At 33.8% G+C, this 21724-nt stretch overlaps 1 protein-coding gene across 1 annotated transcript in view; it reads right to left on the bottom strand.

The window, feature by feature from the left end:
• The window catches only part of LOC109085702 (amyloid beta (A4) precursor-like protein 1), a 49073-nt gene that overhangs the window by 26136 nt on the left and 1213 nt on the right, over positions 1–21724 (bottom strand). The gene's annotated exons all lie outside the window — the stretch shown is intronic.

The following is a 21724-nucleotide window of genomic DNA, read 5'->3' as shown; positions in this document are numbered from 1 at the left end:
TGGCGAATTGGTCCCTAATTCGTATGAATTTGTGTGTTCTCATTTGTACGATTTGCTTACTATGGAAGCATGGCCTTTAAAAATGGCCTTTATACCTCACAATTCAGAATTTTTTTTTTTGTTGTTGTTGTTGTTGTTAGTTGTCAGATATAATTTGAGTTGTCAGATATAATCTCAGAAATGTGAGATGTTAACTAAGATATAACTCACAATTCGGAGAACAAAAGTAAGAACTAATTGAAAAACTCGCTATTCTGTCAGTGTTACAAAGATTTAAACTCAGAATTGCACTCCATTCTGAGAAGAAAGGTCCAAATTGTGTGACATAAACTCGCAATTCTGTGAAAAAAGTCAATATTGCAAGATATTAACTCATAATTGTGAGATGTTAACTAAGATATCACTCGAAATTCTGAGAACAAATGTACGTATTGTGTGACTAATTCACAATTCTATGAAAAAACAAAACCCTTAAGTATTGCAAAGATTAAAACTCAGAATTGCAAGATGTTAACTAGGCTATGTTTACACTAGTGCGTTTTTGTTTTAAAATAAATAACTTCTGCTACGGTTACGCCTGTCATTTACACTACTTAGCCGTTTGCGACCCTCGAAAATGGAGACTTCCGAAAATGTTGCAGACCCCGGTTTAGTTTGAAAACCACATTCCATATTCGCTCTGCATATCTTTTATGACCATGTAAACAATAACATCATGCTCATTGTTGTACCTGCATGAATGGTCATGTGACATGCATTTTCCATTGTGTAGTGTGGACGGAGATCATTTCTTAAATGCAGGAAAAAAAAAATGTTGTATTAAAACGAAAACGCACTAGTGTAAACAGGGCCTAACTCTCCATTCTGAGAATTCAAAATTGCAAGATGTTAACTTGTGTGGATGTTAACTGAGATGTTAACAAAGATAAAATTTGCAATTCAGAGAAAAAAAGCTGAAATTTGAAATTACATCTCTTACAATCATTAGAAAAAAAAGAGAATTGCGAGATGAAAAGTCGCAGTTACCTTTTTTCATTTTTTATTCTATGGCAGTGAAAAAAAAAAACAGATTTGCAAGATATAAACTCAGAATTGAGAGTTGTTAACTAAGATATAACTCACAATTCTGAGAAGAGAAATCCACATTGTGTAACAAACTTGCAATTCTGTAAAAAAAGTCAGAACTACAAGATATTAAGTCAGAAGTTTGAGATGTTGACTAAGATATCATTTGCAATTTGGAGAAAAAAGTCTGAAATGTGATTCATAAACCCTAAATTGTGAGGAAAATGTCAGAATTGCGAGATGTCGCAATTACCTTGTGAATTTTTTTCTATAGCAGAAAAAAACTGAATCGCAAGATATATACTCAAAATTGCAAGACATTAATAACTAAGATATAACTTGCAATTGTGAGAAGAAAATTCCGAATTGTAAACATAAACTAGCAATTCTAATAAAAGTTAGAATTTAAAGATTCAAACACAGAATTGAGAGATGTTAACCAAGATATAACTCTCAAGAAGAAGAGTCTGAATTATTAGATGTAAAATAAAAAGTTGCAGCTATCTTTATTACTATTGTTTTTTTTTTTCTGTGGCAGAAAATGTTTCCATAGCTTATTTACCAGTGATTGTTAAGGAGTTTGAAAGTTATGATTATGACTGATACATTTTTGTATGACATGAAAGAAACAAAATCATAGTAAACAGATCAATAGATCTATTCTTAACAAATGAACAGAATTTTCATGTTAGAGTGAACTAACCTTTTTGGTATAATACAAATGTAGTATGTACGAATTCACACAAAATCATCATCTTGTAAAATAATAAAATTTTCCAGTGAGATCAGGTTGTGTAGATCCCCACATCTTTTCCCAACTTCATTTATTCTCATATCTGTTTGTTTTGCCTTGGGGTGAAGCATGGGTTGTAAGGCAGTGGTGTCTGGACTGACAGGGCAGCTGGACGCTCGCCGCTTAGGGTCTCATCAGTTCAGATTAGTTGAGCTGGAGCTCCAGCTGCCTTGATGAGGAGCAGATGGCAGATGATGGGTGACCCCTGCAGGGATTGTTCTGGGACGGGGTTTACACACTAGAGAAGCCAAACCCTTACACATTTGGATGCGGTAGGGTGCCCTCGCACTTACTTCTCTATTAAGAATTCAAGACATATTTTAAAGATCCCAAGATTAAAATGTGTCATCAGTTACTCACCCTCATTTCATTCCAAATCTGTTTGACTTTATTTCTTCTGTGAAACACAAGAAGACATTTTTGAAGAACGCTGGGGCCTGAGCCGAAAAGACTTTCATTGTATAGACAAAACAAAACGCTGAAACAATTCCTAAAATTTCCACAGAAAAAGAAAGTCAATTTTTGGAATGACATGAAGATAAGTAAATGACAACAGAAGTTTTCATTTGGGGTGAACTAAGCTAAGCCTGTATAATAGTGGTACTTTTTAAACAGCATGTCAAATTAAGTTCATGTAAAGACTAAACTTGAAGGAAAAAATGTAAATTCTGTTGCAAGTTATGGTCACAGATTACTGTAGAAGTACAAAATGAGGATTTGTAAAGAGAAATGACAGAGGATTTCACTATAAGCCAAGAGGAGACTGGTTTTCCTTTGCTGTAAACAAAATTTGGTTCTTGCGAGACTAGCATATCATCACCAGAGCTTACACTATGCCCACGTCCTACATCATCCACTAGAACACCACCTTTTCATGAACGTGCAAACGACGGTTAGCAAAGGAGAGATTACGGTTTATAAAGTTTTAAATATGGGTATTTTTCTTACACAAATGCATTGTTTCACTTCAGAAGGTCTTTATTATCCCCCGAGAGCCGTGTGGAGCACTTTTTATGATGGATGGATGCACTTTTTCTGCCACTATAAAGCTTGGAAGATCCAAGACATTTTTAAGTAAATCTTTGATTATATTCTCTGAAAGAAGAAAGTCATATACACCTAGTATGGCTTGAGGGTAAGTAAATCATAGGGCTATTTTAATTTTTGGTGAACTATCCCTTTAACAAATAATGATCATTTTCAAGCTCGGGTGAACTATTACGAATTAGCTTGTATAATTGTGAAAAAAAAAGAAAGTCAAACAATTGTTATATAAAGCAACAATAAAACAAAACTTTATATGACTTCCTTCCTTCCGTCTGCAGAACACAAAAGAAGATATTTTAAAGAATATTTAAGTGTTTTGACTCCACTGACTTTCACTGAATAGTCGTCTGAGAAACATTTTTCTTATGTGTTCTACGGATAGAAAGAAAGTCATAGAATTATTGAAGTAATTATTGACAGAATTTTTCATGTCCTTCAAAGTAGCGGTATTAGATAATAAAAACCAATAACAATAAATGAAGCAGATGAATTAGTCATAACCGAAAAGTTTACTTTACTCATTGAATTACTGTGCATTTGTGGGCTGTAAAGTTGTGATGTCCATGTCCTGTGTCACAGTTTAGTGAAGAAGAAGCCGTGATGCATAGCTGGAGATCTCCCACGTAGCCTATGAGCTAAACCACGAGAATAGCCCTACTGGTCTGAGAGGTTTCTACACAGTACACACCCACATTAGACCAGATGGGCACCAGCAGCGAGAGGTGAGTCACTGTCAAACCACACAAACACATTCACCAGACCTTAAATAACCAAGCACGCTTCTAATATACAAACAGTCTACAGGACCAGCAGGGAAAATGTTGTTTTTCTGCATTGAGCCATTGCCGCAGTGTACTGGACTGATAAATGTGTCTGACTCAGAGAGTGATGTACGACTAAACATTCCACTTTCAGCAATCTCCTGTCAAACTCAGTTTTTTCTTTGTTGCTTTCACCCGCCGTTCTGTTCCTCGCCATCATTAAAGCTTTTTGTCCATTCCCCCTCGAAAGTGGGCTGTTTCCTTTTATAGTTTAATTGCGAGAACATCAAGGGCGACATCAAGCAATCTTTTTTAACAGACAAAGAGGCTTTTTCATTTTCTAAATTCAATTACTTCTATTCAGATTGAGGAACAGTTCATAGATGACGGCTCGTGGCCTGTTTTTGGGGTCTTTCTGATGAACACACATGTCCTGCTCTCTCTCTCTCTCTCTCTCTCTCTCTCTCTCTCTGTTTACTCTCTCTCTCTCTCTCTCTCTCTCTCTCTCTCAAAAAAAACAAAAAAACAAAAACAAACAAAAAGCACTAATCAAGCGTCATTCTTACAACAACTGCAGCTAAGTCTGGTGTGGCCCAAAAAGCACAGAACAAAGGCAAGATTCTGGTGGGAACTGTGTGAAATCTTAACTAGGACTTTATGGCCTCGAAACGACAGAAAACCTGACCGTTAGAACTACATTTTGACATTTCCTGAAGAAAAACCTGTGCAAAACTAGCTGTCATGATGTTCTGAGTCGTTTTTAGAGTGTGCTATGCAGTTGCTATGGTGCCTGTGGCTGCAAGTTCAATGCAAGTTTATGGAATATTTTTTTTTTGCCTGTTTTATGGTCCGCAAAGCAAATCTAAAAGCAATAACACCTCTCTCATAAATAAGATGCATGCTGCATAATTCCAGGCATCATTCATGCTGGCAATACAATCTGTAAGGGAAGAGTTATAGATCAATGGGAATAACCTCTATCATTAGAACATTATATCCATTACAATTCCTTATTAATTATTTACATATAATCTTGATATTGCATTTGAAAAATAAAATTATATGAAATATTATTACAAGCACAACATTAATATATATGAAAAACTATGATAAATAGATAAATATATACAATATATGTATAATTTACACCATATGCAACACCCAAAGATCATAAAATATACACATAATCATTATATTCCATTTACTGTATGTCTCATCCATCCCACACTTTTTATTTTGATGAAATGAATCACTGAACTTTGTCACATGAGAAGTGGGCAGAGAAACCCCTGCTGTTCTTAGTTTAAACACAGGAAGTTGTTTGCACTTTCCTTTTGCCCACTTTTTCTCAAAAGGAATGACAAACAGCATGTCACTGTTGCACTGAGGACAAACAATTACTATTTTATGAAGAAAGCAACTAAATTTTCCAATAATACCAATATTAAAACCACAGTAGTCTACCCCCCACCACACACCATACAGACTGTATAATGCAAACACTTTGAAATGTACAGCATGATATTTCTTAGTGTTCAGAAAGGACTTTAAAAACAGACTGCAAAGACTTGTGGTCTGTTCCTTAGAGTACTGTACTCCGTAGCTGAAGCATGTTCAAATTCAAGTTGCACATTTCCTATCTTGTTGTTGTATTCCTATTTTTTTTTCTGTCCTCTAATGCATCAAAACGGTGTTTTAAATGCCAAAAATAAAACTATATTTTGCCCACAACAAACTTGTCACTACAATACTAGGATGTTCTTCGTTTAAAAATAGCTTATTTTCTCTAAAAAAAAAAAAAAAAAAAATGTATATATATATTATTTGGTTATTTAAAATGAGTTAATGTAACGCATTTCTTGTACGTTGTGGCACAAAATCACATTTAATTGTGAAAAAAAAAATATTTGGATTTGCTATGATACCACATGAATAATTTTCATTTTCATTAATCCAGATGTAGACCAACTCAGGGTTTTTTGTTTTTTTGTTCTTGCTACTACTACATATGCCAGTATAGTAAAGTTTGAAAAAATTATATTAAAAATGTATGAATTTGTGTGGATTATGACTAAAAGTAAATGCACAATGTAATTTCCAATCTTATTATTCTAAGTATGAGAAATAGTAACAGTGTTGTTGCTTTAGCAAACAACACTAATAAAAGAAAGAAAGAATTTGCAATATCTCTGATAAATTAAGTGCAATCAGCACTGAAATCTTTATTCTGATGATGCCTCCAGCACTTAGAATTTTGCACTTACAGACTCAGATAATCTGCCATTTTTTTCAGTGGCCTCGAACCCATAGGACATCAGGCTCTGCAGCGTGAATTTAACATTTTGTGTCTTGTATTCCAGTCCAATCTAAGATATAATCTCTCAAGACAATAACTGCAAAGGATTTACAGAATAACACTACTCTTGACATCACAATCACCTTTCTGTCGTAAGGTCATTTTCGTGACCCTTGCATGTAAAGAATGAAACATCACGTGATATGTCCGTGGCATTTGTTACCGCTGCACATATGTTTCAATTTATTCCTTATACTCATTTAATGCATTTCATTCGTTCAGTGTCTTATGCCAGAGCAAATCAGCATCTCTGCCATCTGAAAGCTTGCCAGCAAGACGCAGCGTTCTAACCACTGTGAAATCACTAATCCTGCTTTGGAATCGCTTGCTTTTCTTTGTGGGTTATTGCAGATCAGCAAATGGCATGAGAATTGGATTTGAAAGGATAAAGATGATATTTTCCCCTTTCTTTCGAGGCAGGTGTGTATATCAAGGCTAATGTGTATGTATAAAGACCGATTTATCAAATTCAGCTTGTTAAACAAAAGCCCAAATAACAGTCATCAAGTGAATTACTTTCATCGTCGCTGGGGGAATATCCTGATCTCTTATCCCTCTAAATAATCATTCAATCCTAAGCACAGAATTCATCAGTGTAATCAAACATTTACCTCCTGTCTGCCTTTTTTGGTTTGCGTCACTTCTATTACCACCATGAGCTTTGGGACTTTAAAACAATGCTCCATTTGAGCAGCCAAGGGTATAAAATCAAGGATTTGAATTTTAGCAGTTTATATATTTAAATGTAAACATAGGTCAAAAGTAATCTAAAAGCAATCAAAAAGTAGTCTGATTACATTACCTAAAATGTGTAATGGATTATGTTACTAACTTCTATTTTTCTCACATAATTTGAATTAACGGATTACAATCTGTAAGTAATCTAACAAGTTCATATATATATATATATATATATATATATATATATATATATATATATATATATATATATATATATATATATTAGGGCTGTCAAATGATTAATCACGATTAATCACATCCAAAATAAAAAGTTTGGTTACATAATATATGTATGTGTACAGGGTATATTTATTATATATATATTTAGAAAATATTTACATGTATATACATTTAATATTTATATTCTTATATTTTATATTATATATAAATATATTTAATATATAAACATAGCATATTCTTCTTAAATATATACATGAATGTGTGTGTATTTATATATACATAATAAATATACACAGTACACACATATATTATGTAAACAAAACTTTTATTATGGAAATTAATCGTGATGATCATTGACAAGCCCTATATATATATATATATATATATATATATATATATATATGATATATATATATATATATATATATATATATATATATATATAGTGAAAGTGAAAGTGAAAGTGAAGTCGTGACATTTGCCAAGTATGGTAACCCATACTCGGAACTGGTGCTCTGCATTTAACCCATCCAAGTGCACACACACAGCAGTGAACACACACCCGGAGCAGTGGGCAGCAATATATCCAGCGCCCGGGGAGCAACTGGGGGTTCAGTGCCTTGCTCAAGGGCACTTCAGCCATGGGTATTGAGGGTGGAAGAGAGAGCTGTTCATTCACTCCTTCCCACCTACAACTCCTGCCAGCACCGAGACTCAAACCTGCAACCTTCTGGTTACAAGTCCAATAGGGGCAGCTATATATATATATCATAGAAAAATTATTTATAGCTGTCCCTAGTCCCTATAGTAATAAATGCATGAATATAAATATGAATGAATGAATATAAATAAACTGCAGAAATAAATATATGCATTTATGCAAATTTATGCATACATACATATATACATACATAAATACTGATTTTATATATATATTTCATTTTACTGATGAATTCCATGCTTAGGATTGGATGATTAGAGGTGAAAGTAAATAAATAAATATAAATAAATAAACAAACACATATTTGCATAAACACGCACATAAATATAAGCATTAATAAATTAATAAATGCATAAATAAATAAAAACATGCTTTTCTCGTCAAAAGTCAAATAAAAAAACACCTGCATACTTAGTACCTCTTTTAAAAGGAGAGAAGACCAATCAAAAAGAGGAGGAGATTATCTGAAAAATCCTAAAAGTATATTCTCAATCTAAAATGTATGAATTATGTCAAACTGGATTGACCTTACCAAGGGAAAATGGGAAGAAAAAAAAAACAGACGGATTGTAGAAGACGTGGAAATAAAGATAATTTGTTTATGGAATTGCTCTTAAGGCTTTCCTAAAAGGAAGCACCTGTAAAGAGGCTGCAAATGTCAACACCTCACTATACGCAAATACAAAAAACATGTATGTCTGTTCCCTGTTTCTTCTCTCCACATAAGGACAATCCAATCCAAATGGGAGCTTATTGTGATTCAAGCTATTTTTCTTCAAGGCTGTTTTGTTGCAGCAACCGACCGTGTGTAAAATTAATACAGTCCTGCAACATTTGAAACGGTCCCCACTGGTCTTTCAAAGGCTTCTGCCTTTAATAATGTTTCTGTGCAGTCAGCTAATACAGGAGTCACAGACCTTTTTCCTTGAGATTTTGTGCTCTCTCTTAAAAGCACATTTGCATGTCACGTTCATCCTCATTAAGCCCTCGTTTCTTCTCTGCTCTCATCTCTTCCTCTCTCTTGCACTCTCGTTTCTCTGCACTTAGCACATCTGTTGGGTTTGTCAGCTGCAGGCTGCTGCCTTCACATTGCTGTCCCCTTTGGATCTCTTTTGCATGAGGTACGTGTGTGTGTTATCGATCAGATGATGACCGACTGCAGTAGGTGTAAACCTGAGTTGAGTGTCAAAAAAGCCACTGCAGTGATTGTGGATGGATGATGTACATGGCTGAATCATTTCAGGTTAGGGCTTCAACCTAAAAAAAATAGCCACATGGACAAACACAAGACTGCAAATACATCTGTAAACAGCTGAAATGAAAACAGTCAAATGAGACAACTGCTGTGTTTTATATACACTTTTGAAAGAAATTAATACTTTTATTTAGCAAGGACACATTAAATTGGTCAGAAGTGACATATATAATGCCACAAAATATTTCCATTTCAAATAAATCCTGAAAAATCTTAGGCAGCACAACGGTTTTCAAAATTGATAATAATAAGAAATGTTTTTGAGCAGCAAATCAGCATTTTAGAATGATTTCTGAAGGATCATGTGACAAGACTGGAGTAATGATGCAGAAAATTCCGCTTTACATCATGTAATAAATTACATTTTAAAATATATTAAAATAGAAACCGGTTATTTTAAATTAGAATAATATTTCACATTATTACTCTTTTTACTGTGTCTTTAAATAAATAAAAGCAGCCATGGTGAGCATAAAAACAGAGTATGTGAAAAATTATATTCACTCACATTATTAAATACTGTATGAATGAAATTAATGTAAGCTAATCTCTGATTGGTGGACTGAAATGTTTTTGTGCTGGACCAACAAGGATGTTGATTCAAGAACATTCAAGTCCTACTTGAAAACATATGCCACTATAAATCCAAAAATCATGAGCAAAATAAACATTTGGTTCCCCATTTTAATCTCACTGCTATCAACCAGAAAGAGCTTTCTTAGGAAAGTTTTATTTCCTAATGAACAAACATGAGCAAAATCCATAAGAAACAAGAATTTATAAAGTCCATGCTATTCAATCTCATTTTGTGAAAACAATATTCCCTATTTTCAATATGATGCTTGACTTTTAGACTTCATCAGTCTTTACAGCTCTAGTATTTTCAGTAATACAGCTTGTACCAACATACATGCTTTGAGACCCCATTATAATAGCTCAATATACATCTTCACTTTCATTTACAAATCCAGAGTCAATGCATTTAAACCTGAACCTGAGGAATCTGAGCTCTCGCTGGCTTTGAGCTGTGATGTCTGCGGGGTTACAGAAAACTTGTCAAAGTCTCCTTCAGCATGATCTCGCTCTCCCCAGAGGTGAGAAACACTGGGTTTCCCTTCCTTGTTCTTTGCGTTTACCTTTGTTCCCTTTGTTGTGGAAATTTCCAAGAGGTCCAATTAAGCTTCCCCCTGAATCGTGGCACGTGCGGTAACACATTTAAACCTTTTTTTTTTATCAGATCTTTCATCTTGTCTCATCACCAGCCCACCCTTCCCCCATCTCCTTACGCACATCAAACACTTCTGTGTGTATTTTTGCCACTCCTTCCCCTATACTTTACCTCGCGCTCTCTTTCGGCAGCATCACTTGGCCACTGAGGCTGGTTGCTGTGGAAACATCTCCCAACGGAACTGGCTACCTTCCCTGTTACCGTAGCAACTGGTTCCCTACAGGATTCCAAATGAGCCACTCCATCTCTCTCTCTCTCTCTCTCTCTCTGTCTCTCTTTCTCTCTCTCTACTTTCCATAATTGAACTGAAACATGCTTTCCTGGCTGCTTTATATTCAGTAGGTCAAAAATATAGCCCAAAGAACCGCTAAATGAGTGCAGAGCATTAGAGCCATAGATATTGTTTGTTTGAACGCTACATCGCTGCCACTTACGATGCTTAGACACACATTTACATGTGACTGATGTCGCTTCGACACAATGGCTCATGACATAATTAAACAAGAGCAAGCAACGAAATCAGATAATGTCCAACAATCTCACTGGTCTAAATGGGTTCGGTGCATTTTCCCCCGAATCTCCGCATCTCTAAATGCTTCATTGTGTTCAATGCTTAGAATAAGGATCTTGCCGTTTTTCTTTTAAAAAGGGAATTACACTATTAAGTGATGCAGATTGGTTCAAACAGCCTTTGCCTGTTTTCTCTGAGAATGTGAAATATATATAAGAGCTGCTTTATCATCCCTACTGCAAGAATATATATATGTGTGTGTGTGTGTGTGTGTGTGTGTGTGTGTGTGTGTGTGTGTGTGTGTGTGTGTGTGTGTGTGTATCATGAATTAAGGATGGACAAAATTTATAGAAATTATTAATCTAGATGAATGTTAATTTATAAATATTATTGTTATAATATTGTTATACTATATATATATATATATATATATATATATATATATATATATATATATATATATATATTCATACACACACATATGATAGTATAGAGTTAAAACTAGAACCATTAATAAAAGAAATAAAAGAAAAAACATCAATAAAGTTAAAATAAATAAATAAAATAAATTAACATAAATTAATTTAAAAAAATTAAAAATATGTTAATATCAGGTAATAAAACTGACAAAAGAGACAACAAAATAACTGAAACTTTGACTAAAATTAATATGGAAGCAGAAAATGTATATACATAAAATCTAATTGTGTTAATTAAAAAGCTAAACAAAAACTTTAATAGTATTTTAGAGATTCTAAAATAAGACTGGTGTGGAGTTATGACTATAAAACTGAATTTTTCCATTTTTGTTTTAAACATAAAATTAGCCTGTTAGGTTCCACAGATTGTTCCAAACTGCCTGCTTTCACTGAGAGTGTCTTTACATGTGAAATATACAGGATCCGCTTCATCCTCCCTACCGCAATACCCTTTAATATTCATATAAATATTCATCACAGACCATTAGCGGGTGATATTACTCATGTCTCAAATTGCAATGTGTAATTGCTGCTATTAGCAGAGATTTAGCTGTGGTGTTAGCATTAGTATTAATGCACAGACTCAGCCCTTATAATTTAAAATGTAACACTTCAGGTTTTTGCTTTATATCTAAATATCCAAGATATGGAAGGAGCTGTGTACTTTTTGCACTAATGGTTCCAGAGCCAACCATGTCAGATCAGGCAACAATAATAAAAAATAAAAAAAACTGTCTGTATACTGTATATATACAATGAGCTCCTTCAGACCGAGCCCAGAGGTTTAATACTTTCTCATCTCTGAAAAGAGAAAAATGCTCTGTAATCTGTTCTGAATAGAGAAGCACAGTTCAACAATTCATTCAATTATCTGTGCTTGTGAAACATTTTGATAGCTACAGAACTCATCTCGGCTCACAGTGGCAAATGTTTACAAATGCCATTTTCTTGCTGTGTCCTTGAGAGTCCTGCCGGTGTGAAATATGCTGCCGGTAAAAGATTGTCGAAAAAACATATTGTATGAACGATCACATGCCTCTGATAGAGCACAAAGGAAAAATGAATTGCTGCTGTGAAAAGCAAACATTTTAAAAGTGATGAACAAGCCAAGATAGACCATAATGCTGCGGTGCAATGGTTCGAGGAGAGAAAGATTGCAGAGAACATTGAGTTCTATTAGAGACAGGAGAACTGCTAGATTGACAGAAGTAGCCTGAGAGACGGAGAGGGACAGACGGAGAATGAGTGAAGTGGGCACAGACGATAAATATTTTATTGCAAAACAAACTGAGATGATGAAATAAAGAGAGGAAAAACAGCGGCGGGCCAGCAGGGGATGAACACACGGGTGGCAGGAGAGAGAGAGGAGGCGGTGGAACGAGGGATGTTCGAGAACAGGAGAGTGTGACAGAGGCACCCAAGCAGATCCGACAAGCAAGAGTCCGGACCTTTCCGAGGCCCTACATTATTGATGGAGCTGCATCTACCAGCCATCTTTTATATGTATATATATATATATATATAAAATGTGCTGAGCCGCACACACTACAACGTCTGCATTTTGGGGGTTGGGTACATGAAAGGGTTGTGCAAAAATCTAAGTTGAAGAACTGACACCCTTTCATTTCACAATTCACAGTGAACAGGCCACCTCCCACAGGAAATTGAACAGGACTTTGTTTTGGAATGACAGGAAGTGAAATGTAATTGTAATTAAAAGAAATGTAACAACAGAAACATATAAAGTAGATACAGACTGAAATACAAATTTATCTACACTACAATTAAGACAGTAATATTGTGAAATATTATTACTATATATATATATATATATATATATATATATATATATATATATATATATATATATATATATTAGGGATGTAACGATTCAATTCGATTCACGATTTTGATTTTACGATTTGATATGATTCACAATTTTTTTTTTTTTTGTACAAAATGAGATTTAAGACAAATTATAAATTAAATGTGTCGGCACAGGATCCTTTTATTATTGCTTGGAAAAATGCAGCACATTTCTTTGTGAAATTTAAATATAACACTTTAATAATATACTAATATAGCACTTGCATATTATTGCTCTTTTTTTGATTTTGATTCCTTCTATTGTCCTCATTTGTAAGTCGCTTTGGATAAAAGCATCTGCTAAATGACAAAATTTAAATATAATGTAAATTTGAATAACAAAACTAAATTGAAATTTTAAAACAAGCCACAGATCAAATAAGTAACACAAGTAAAAATAAATCTCTTCATATAAACAAAATAAGGCTTTGTCTCAGCTCTTTTCATTTAAAATTAGAGGCAACCACTGCATTTTAATCATGATCCAAACAAAGATGCTGCATCCATGAAACATGAGTGGTTTTTAATCTAAATTAGATTGTATAATTTCGAAATTTGAAGCAAAAACAGAATGGTTTAACTTCAGTTTTGTGAAACTGCATGAAACAGAAGCAGCAGACAAGCTGAATGGGTTGCAGGTTCACTCTCTGCCAACAGGTAGCGCTTAAAGCATTTCCTTGGTTTTGGCTGTAAACAATTGCAGCACTGCACTTATGAACTTTAATATGCCTTATACAGAGGCAAGATGAAAAGAAAAAATACCATCTAAACTTTTTTATTATTATTATTTTTAAAAACAATTTCTAAAAATATTTTTTAATCTCGACAAACATTACTTTTCTATTTGAAAATTATATAGGCCTAAATGTAAAGTTTAAATTAACTGAAAAGTATATGAAACAATTATAATTCCTATTCAAATTTGAATGGCAATTCAGCATCCTGTTTGCTAAATCAATTCAGCAACTGAAATCTACTTTAAAAAGCATTCTCAGTTCAATCTTGGATTATGCACAACCCTGGTACATAATAATGGCACCAATCAACTAGACAAGTCCCCTACTGATGGTGATGGGGCGATTTATACAAAAAATCCCATCCTGCTCAGCAGTGTAGGCAGAACTTATTTCATATCTCAACAGCGGACTCTGTCATCGCCGAGACAAAATCTTTTCAATCAAACATATCAAACCCAGACTGATGAACTTCATGATTGATGATGCATCTTTTCAGAACAAACAACATTTTTACATTTTCTAAAACAAATATGAGTGATTACTACTTATGCAAAAAAATGTTTTGTTATTCCTTGTTGCAGCTGTCATCTTTATAATGAATAATGACAGAGGTTTGTCTCTGCATTCCTCATATGAGATTTGACATGTTATGTCCAGGTGATACTCATCATTTGCATAACTTGTTTTGCATTTTACTCTATACAAACAAATAATGAACAAAAAGCAGTCCCCATAAAAACTGAATCGACCTGGCATCTCCACAAGACGCGTTTGATGATGCTTTAGCTCTAACCGACATGTTTCCTGCAGGATTTATTTCATGTGGAGTCTCAGTGGTATGCGCCAACCAGCATTTCTCATGAAAGACCTTATATTTTTATTCCACAGAACTCCTCCAAGGTTGCCCTAAATCTGTCTTCGATCTCACAAATCCATCTTATCTTGCCTACAGCTATTTGCCTGCTCCATTTGCTATAAATCTATTATCACTCCCCATTTAGCCCAGTTTGCATTGCACTCTTGCATTTAATCACATTTTGAACCTCTGGTCTAAACTTGCCCATGCAAAACCACTGACATTTACAATAGAAATACTGTGTTGACTGCTGTAAAACTGAGTCTTATATATACAGCTTTGGAATACAATCATATGTCAACACCTACATTTTCTGCCAAGTTGATTCGTTATCGCAAACGCCCTTCGCTGTCGAAATTAGTTCTTGGTCACCGGCATGGTTTTATATAATATGTGCTCCAAAGACAGGCTCGTGACCTCTCTCCCCTGACCGACATCTCCCATCAGGCCATACGTGAGTGCAGATCACTGACAGAGATGAATTGGATCAAGCGAACAAACCCGGGGCCAGTGGGGTTAGGATTTCTCCCAAAGCTAATATCACTCTATCTTCCTTACACTCTCTCCTCCCTCCCTTGGCTTGCAGTTTCATCTGCCATTACTGTATCTTTCTATGTAAACTCTCTCTCTCTCTCACACACACACTTTTTTATGCTTTCTCTCTTTTTATCCATTTCCCTCCAGTAAAAGTCTAGAACATTGTTATCAATTTATTGCAGCAGCTCCATAGGCTGTCTGACTAAAGCCTCCTACTGGGAAGCCAAACCTTCAGACTTCATTTTTAGCCTCACAATCTCTGAAAGTTCAAACAGAAACCACAGCCAATTAGGCTTTTCCCAGGCCAGGCTGAAGACACAGACAGAAACCTGCACTGGGTTTTATTCTCATTCATAAGGTTGCACAATTAAAAATAATTCTGATTAACACAGTTTACATTAAAATACTTTTTTTACATACAAATGCAGACTTGATGAGCATAAAAGACTTCTCTCAAAAGCATTAAAACAAATCTTAACTATTCCAAACTTACTACAAACATTGACCACTTGACAGAACAAAAACAAAAATCAATATTTGAACAAATTATACACTGAAAACGAAGTTGTCTGTCTGCACGATAAGTGTCTTATTTACAACATTTCTGTGCCTTGTAATGGGAGCATTATACAGTTTTTTTCACATTGCTCACATGCATTGTATATTAGGTGCTTCATTGTCTACACTGCAAGCAAACAGCAATACAGCAAATGGCTTTTCGCCGGAGTCAGGTGATATTTATTCAGCACTGACTTTTTGTGGGTCTCTGCGAACAAAAGTGAATCATAAGACTGCTGAAACTGTGTCTTTAGCACTGGTTGGCACTCATTTAAATGTTATTCCTGTGCACAACATGTCTGTGATTGCTTACAAAGCTCAACTACTGCAAAAAAAAAATAAATAAATAAAAATAAATAAATAAAAGCATTTCAAATAAAAATGCAAAAGAATTAAATGGAATGCTGTAATCAACACTTTTCATGACTAGTTAAACAAGGCTGTCATTTGGTTGATTGTGCAACCTGCACACTCATTCAGAAACATTAGGGAATGTATCTTATGTCTTTTGCAGATGTATCCAATTTGCCTTCATTTGAATCTACAAAATCCTGAAATGCATGCAACAGTATGCATTATTATTATTATTATTATTATTATTTTTATAGACAATGCATAATAAAGGTGCTGGAATTCACCAGCTTGACCCTGGATTTTATAATCAACAAACAAAAGTGATAGTGGCTTCCAAATAAGCCACACTGCTGAAATGGATGCAGTCTCATTGGTGAGAGTTAATGGGTTTCAACGGCATCCCTTTTTAATGAGCAGTGTATTTTTCTTTCATAGTCACAGAGCATGTCTCATCTCTGCACTGACAAGGAATACAAAAACGGCAGGAAGGAAGAGGAATGATGCCCTGAAATGGTGCATTTCATACCCTGTAGCAAATACACATGGTGGAGCAAAGCACATTGGAAAACATTAGTGAAACCTGATTATCTCCCGGCTCGGAAATTAATTAAACGAGAGAGGGGGAATCTGGTGGGGCTTGCAGGCTCCTATCTGTTTCAACAAATCCCCTGCCCTGCAGCCAGAGTTGCGGTGCCTCTGTACCAACAGGGCCGCAGTTTACTGGGGGGAGTGCTGAGCATGCTGGGCAATTTAAAAATTCAAGCACATCAACACCCAAGGGTCCTTCCTCCTATCCGTGTGTCTCTCTTTACCTGATTAACACTGTCTTACTCCACCACCCACTGCTAACAATGACTACATAAGGATGTCCTGTGGAGCAGTGGCGGCTGCGTAAGCGAAGAAGCACAGGTGCCACTTATCAAGGGCAAAACAGCTTATTGTGTCTGCAAAATCAGTCCTAAAACTGCATTATAAAAAGTCGAAAGAGACCAATAAATCAATAAATAAATAGTTAATTTTTATTTATTTTTATTAATATTTAATATTCTATATGGAATTTTAAATCATTAATTATATAAATAATATTATTATATTATTAATTATACTAAATCATGTTAATTACAGATTTATTTTTTTTATAATTTCATAATTTATATAATTTAACACTTTACTAAACATTAGGCTTTCAATTAAAGAATATATATATATATATATATATATATATAACATTAGGCTTTCATATATATGTTTATATATACTCATGTTTAAAATGTAATGTAAATAAATAGAATAATGTACAAAACATTATTTAAAAATGTAATGCAATTTTAATAATATATTTATAAATAAATATTTACTTACTATAAGTAATAATAAACCAAGTATATCATTTCATATTTAAAAATGAAATATATTACAAATGTTTTTGTATTACAATTACTGTTTATGTCATTTTAAATTATTATATAAATTATGAAAATACACTAAATTATGTTCATTACACCATATGTAAAACTATATCCATAAAATATATATAATTTAACAATTTATTAGACATTAGGCTTTTAATGAATCTATATGAAATCTATCAGTGCGGTGGAGCTGTCAGAGCTTTATATATCAAATCCAACAACAAATAAACCAACAAACACTGAACAGTTAATCCACCACTGTGATAATTGAATAATCCGAGAAGCCTACGGTCATTTAAATGCAATGTATATTGCTCCTAAAAAAAAAAAAAAAAAAAAAAAAAACTCAGTCCAGATGTGCTCCATAATTGTGCAGGATCTTCCAATCCTTTGGAACCATTTCATGCTATGTTCCCAGAGGGGCTTCACAGTACAGCTTCATCAGGTCTCAGGTTCCATAATGTGGAGTCTTTCCTCTGCTTTTCGAAATCCAATATCAAAATGTTCTCAGAGGGATCTCACACTCCCAACAAGCTACACAACAGGCCACAGTTCAGCTGTTTCCTCCGTGCATAAACACAGTTCGAAGCACTGCAGCACTCAAAAACCCCTCCAAAAAACCCTGAGAAGAATCCGTGTTTTCTAGCATCAACAAACAACCGCTTCACAACAGTCTAAACATTGCTTTCATGAGGGAAACAACTCCCAGAGAAGATTACGTGAGGTACATGGTAAGGTAGAGTGCGGAAAATGCTGCTTTTTTGTAAACCACATATTCGAGGTGAAATTTTAAGAAGTGGTTTTATTGTGAGCCAAACGCTGGGAATCCAGAGTCCTCAATCGTGACTGCAAAACCAATGAAGCCAAGACTGATGGTACAACACAGTTACTGGCAGCAACGGTAATCCCAGTAATGCTCTTACCAGTCCAGCATAATTGAACAATGAAAGATGGGTTTATGGCTAATAAATTTAAGCAATCTGCACTGGTGGTTAATAAATAAAGAAGTATAGTAATCCTCTTAGGATATGACTGTCAACTTTTTGCACGCTCCCACTTTCGAATAACAATGGCTGGGATTTACACCTCATCCAGATTATTTCTAAATGGAATTATACTCACTGTTTCACACAAGGTGACCCAAAAACTCTCGTACTTATCCCTTCAGCTTTCATCTGCCGTACAGGTGTATCTGAATAGAGTTACATTTGTAATCTATTTATGAATGGATACATGGTTAATCAAAGAAAAATAGCACTGTTGCTAATGCTATCGTGTGAACATAGCATTTTTTCCTTCTTTTACTGAGGCTTATTCATGAAAATTGAGCAAAATGAATCTCTGTGTAAAATGCTGGTTGAAACGTTCCTTGGAAACTGTCACATTGGATTAAAGACCGGGTTTTCAAATGATTTACACTGAAATTTGTCATAAATGAAGCACAGTGTTTCTACTGACTGACCAGTAGGAGTGGGTCATATATATACATATATTGAATATTTATATTATATTTTATGATCTGAGATATGATTATCATACTTTTATCATCAACAGGAAAAATGGCAATACATTTAGGAAGTTCATTTCTCTGTATTTTGAACTGTCCAGTATTCCGAATTAGTTAAAAAATGTTAATCGATTCATTTGCTTCTTAACATGTAAAACTGTTAACAGAAGCCCATGAGGTTTTAGTAAAAAACAAATACATATATACAGTAGGCATATAATGCTTATTACATACTGTTATGCTGGTGCACATTCATAGAAATAATTACATATACATCCTTCAAAACTTTAGGGGTCGGTAAGTTCTTTTTTTTATTTTTTTTAATTAAGTTTCTTAGGCTCACAAATGCTGCATTTATTTGATCAAAAATACAGTATTGCAAAAAATTATTACAATATAAAATAACAATTTGCTATGTGGATATATTTTCAAATGTAATTTATTCCTGTGATAACAAGATGCATTTCTTATTATTAGCAATGTGCTGCTTAATACTTGTGTGAAAATTTACATTTTTCAGGATTCTTTAAATAATAGAAAATTTTATTTAAAATAAAAATATTTTGTAACATTAAAAACATATGTATGTAAATTATAATCAATTTCATGCATAATTCCTTGCTAAATAAAAGTATTATTTCTTTCTTTTTTTTTTAAAATCCTACTGACCCCAAACTAGCATATATCTTTAAGAAACTGGAAAAAAAATACCCACTGTTCATATTTGCTCATATAGTTCTTTATTAAATTGTTCCATGTTGCAGTTTTAAACACAAAGCACATGGAATCTAAAGGAAATGAATCTGCACACCTGGACATCAGAAGAAGACAAATAAACGTCAGAGAGGGGAAAATTCATTTCTAAGACCACAAAAAACAAAACAAAACGAACAAAAAAAAAACTTCAACAATATGTTGTCTGCACGTATACATAATCCTTTCCTTTCTGTTTAATATTTTATTATAAGTGCACAGGCATTGCTAAAGGCACTTCTGCAATAAATATGAACAAAGAAAGGGTATCCCCTCATAAACTCCAAAATACAGACATCACAAACCTCTGTTATCTAACCTGCTCTACCATGACAGTACGGACACGCTGGGTCACTGCGCGTTGCAGGTGACAGTGGGTTTCCTAGACACACCCTAAAATCTCTGCTATTTCCCATGAGGCCCGACGGCAGCATCTGTGAACCAGCAGCTCGAGGCGAGTGCTGACGCATTCAGACAGCAGGAGAGGGGACAGTAAAAGTCAGCCAGGTCTCCCTCCCTTCCTCCGCCTATGTGCTTTTCCAGGTTTTCTAGGCAAGCTACTCATCGATAAACAGATTGACAAAGTTACAAACTAGTTTCTAATGCGTCAGAAACAGACGAGCATACTAACACAATGTCATCATCAGGTTTTTAGTGTGTAAAGACATTTGCAGATTTATTATAGGTTAAGATTGAATTCCACTGACCTCAATCAAACTGATTGCATTCTGGGATGCGACTTCATAAAGGGGATTAATATTAAGAGCAGAGCAGTTTCAGAGCTGATTGATTATTGGTCATTGATTATGCTGTGTGAATTACTGAATTAAGTAAAAATGGAACCAAAGCATGCACATCAATGGCAGAAAATGCTTAAAATTGGGTGCTTGACAAAAAAAAAAAAAAAAAAAAAAAAAACTCATCCAAAAATAGGCTCCAAAAATGCAAAACAATTTAATAATTAATTTAAAAATAAAATTCCATTATTAAAATGTTTTGCATTTTTGGAGCCTATGGTGGATTTGCTGATTTTTTTTTTTTTTTGACTAAATTAACAAATTAAGTTAAGTTTTCTTACCAATTATATATATATATATATTTATTTATTTATTAAGGTAAACTTTACACTACGGTTGTGTTAACATATATAATGAATGTACTGAATTAATTATTAATATTTTTAGAGCATAAACTTGTTTATAAACACACAAACACACATATACAGTACAATTTATTTATTTCTATTTTTTTATTTCTTTATCTATATACTCAATCATTGTTACCTCAAAACACATTGATGTTGTAATTGTTAAAAAATATATGCATAAGATTACATTGTATATAATAAATAATAAATTAAAACTATTTTATTATATATATATATATATATATATATATATATATATATATATATATATATATATATATAAATTGTATATAACATAAAACTATGAAAAATTACACAACATAAATAATAAATAATATATACATATATAGGCCTATAATCATATACAAATGTTAAAAATATATTGGTTTGTGTAGACTGTTTTTTATTTTGTGTTAATTGCAATAACATTACCTTTCTATAAAGCAACTGTTTGTTTCCTGCTGAAGACAAACACTAAAAATATTTAACTTTGGACTTTTTTCTAAATCGATACCGATGTCGCAGTCTAAAACATTTTTTAACCCCCAAAATAGTGTCTATAGTGTTTATTGGATGCGGTGAATCCCTGGATGATGTGTGTTATTTTGAAATATGTGTTCTCTTGATCGCACCCTGATTCTTTCACAAGAATTGAAAGGGATTTACAGCATTTATATCCTGTCAGGCAGACACAATCCTCTTCCTGCACAACGCTTCATTTCCCCAACATCTGCATGTGGCCAGATCTAGCATTAAATTATATAAAGTCTTTATATAATATACAAATCTTCCACATTATTATTATTATTTTTCAGAAAGGATTTCCAACCCTTTCTAAATTCATAAAGGCTTCCACATCC

Source organism: Cyprinus carpio, chromosome B15 (genome assembly GCF_018340385.1).
Source record: "Cyprinus carpio isolate SPL01 chromosome B15, ASM1834038v1, whole genome shotgun sequence".
Lineage (NCBI taxonomy): Eukaryota > Metazoa > Chordata > Actinopteri > Cypriniformes > Cyprinidae > Cyprinus > Cyprinus carpio.
This window is presented reverse-complemented; position numbering and strand designations above follow the sequence as displayed.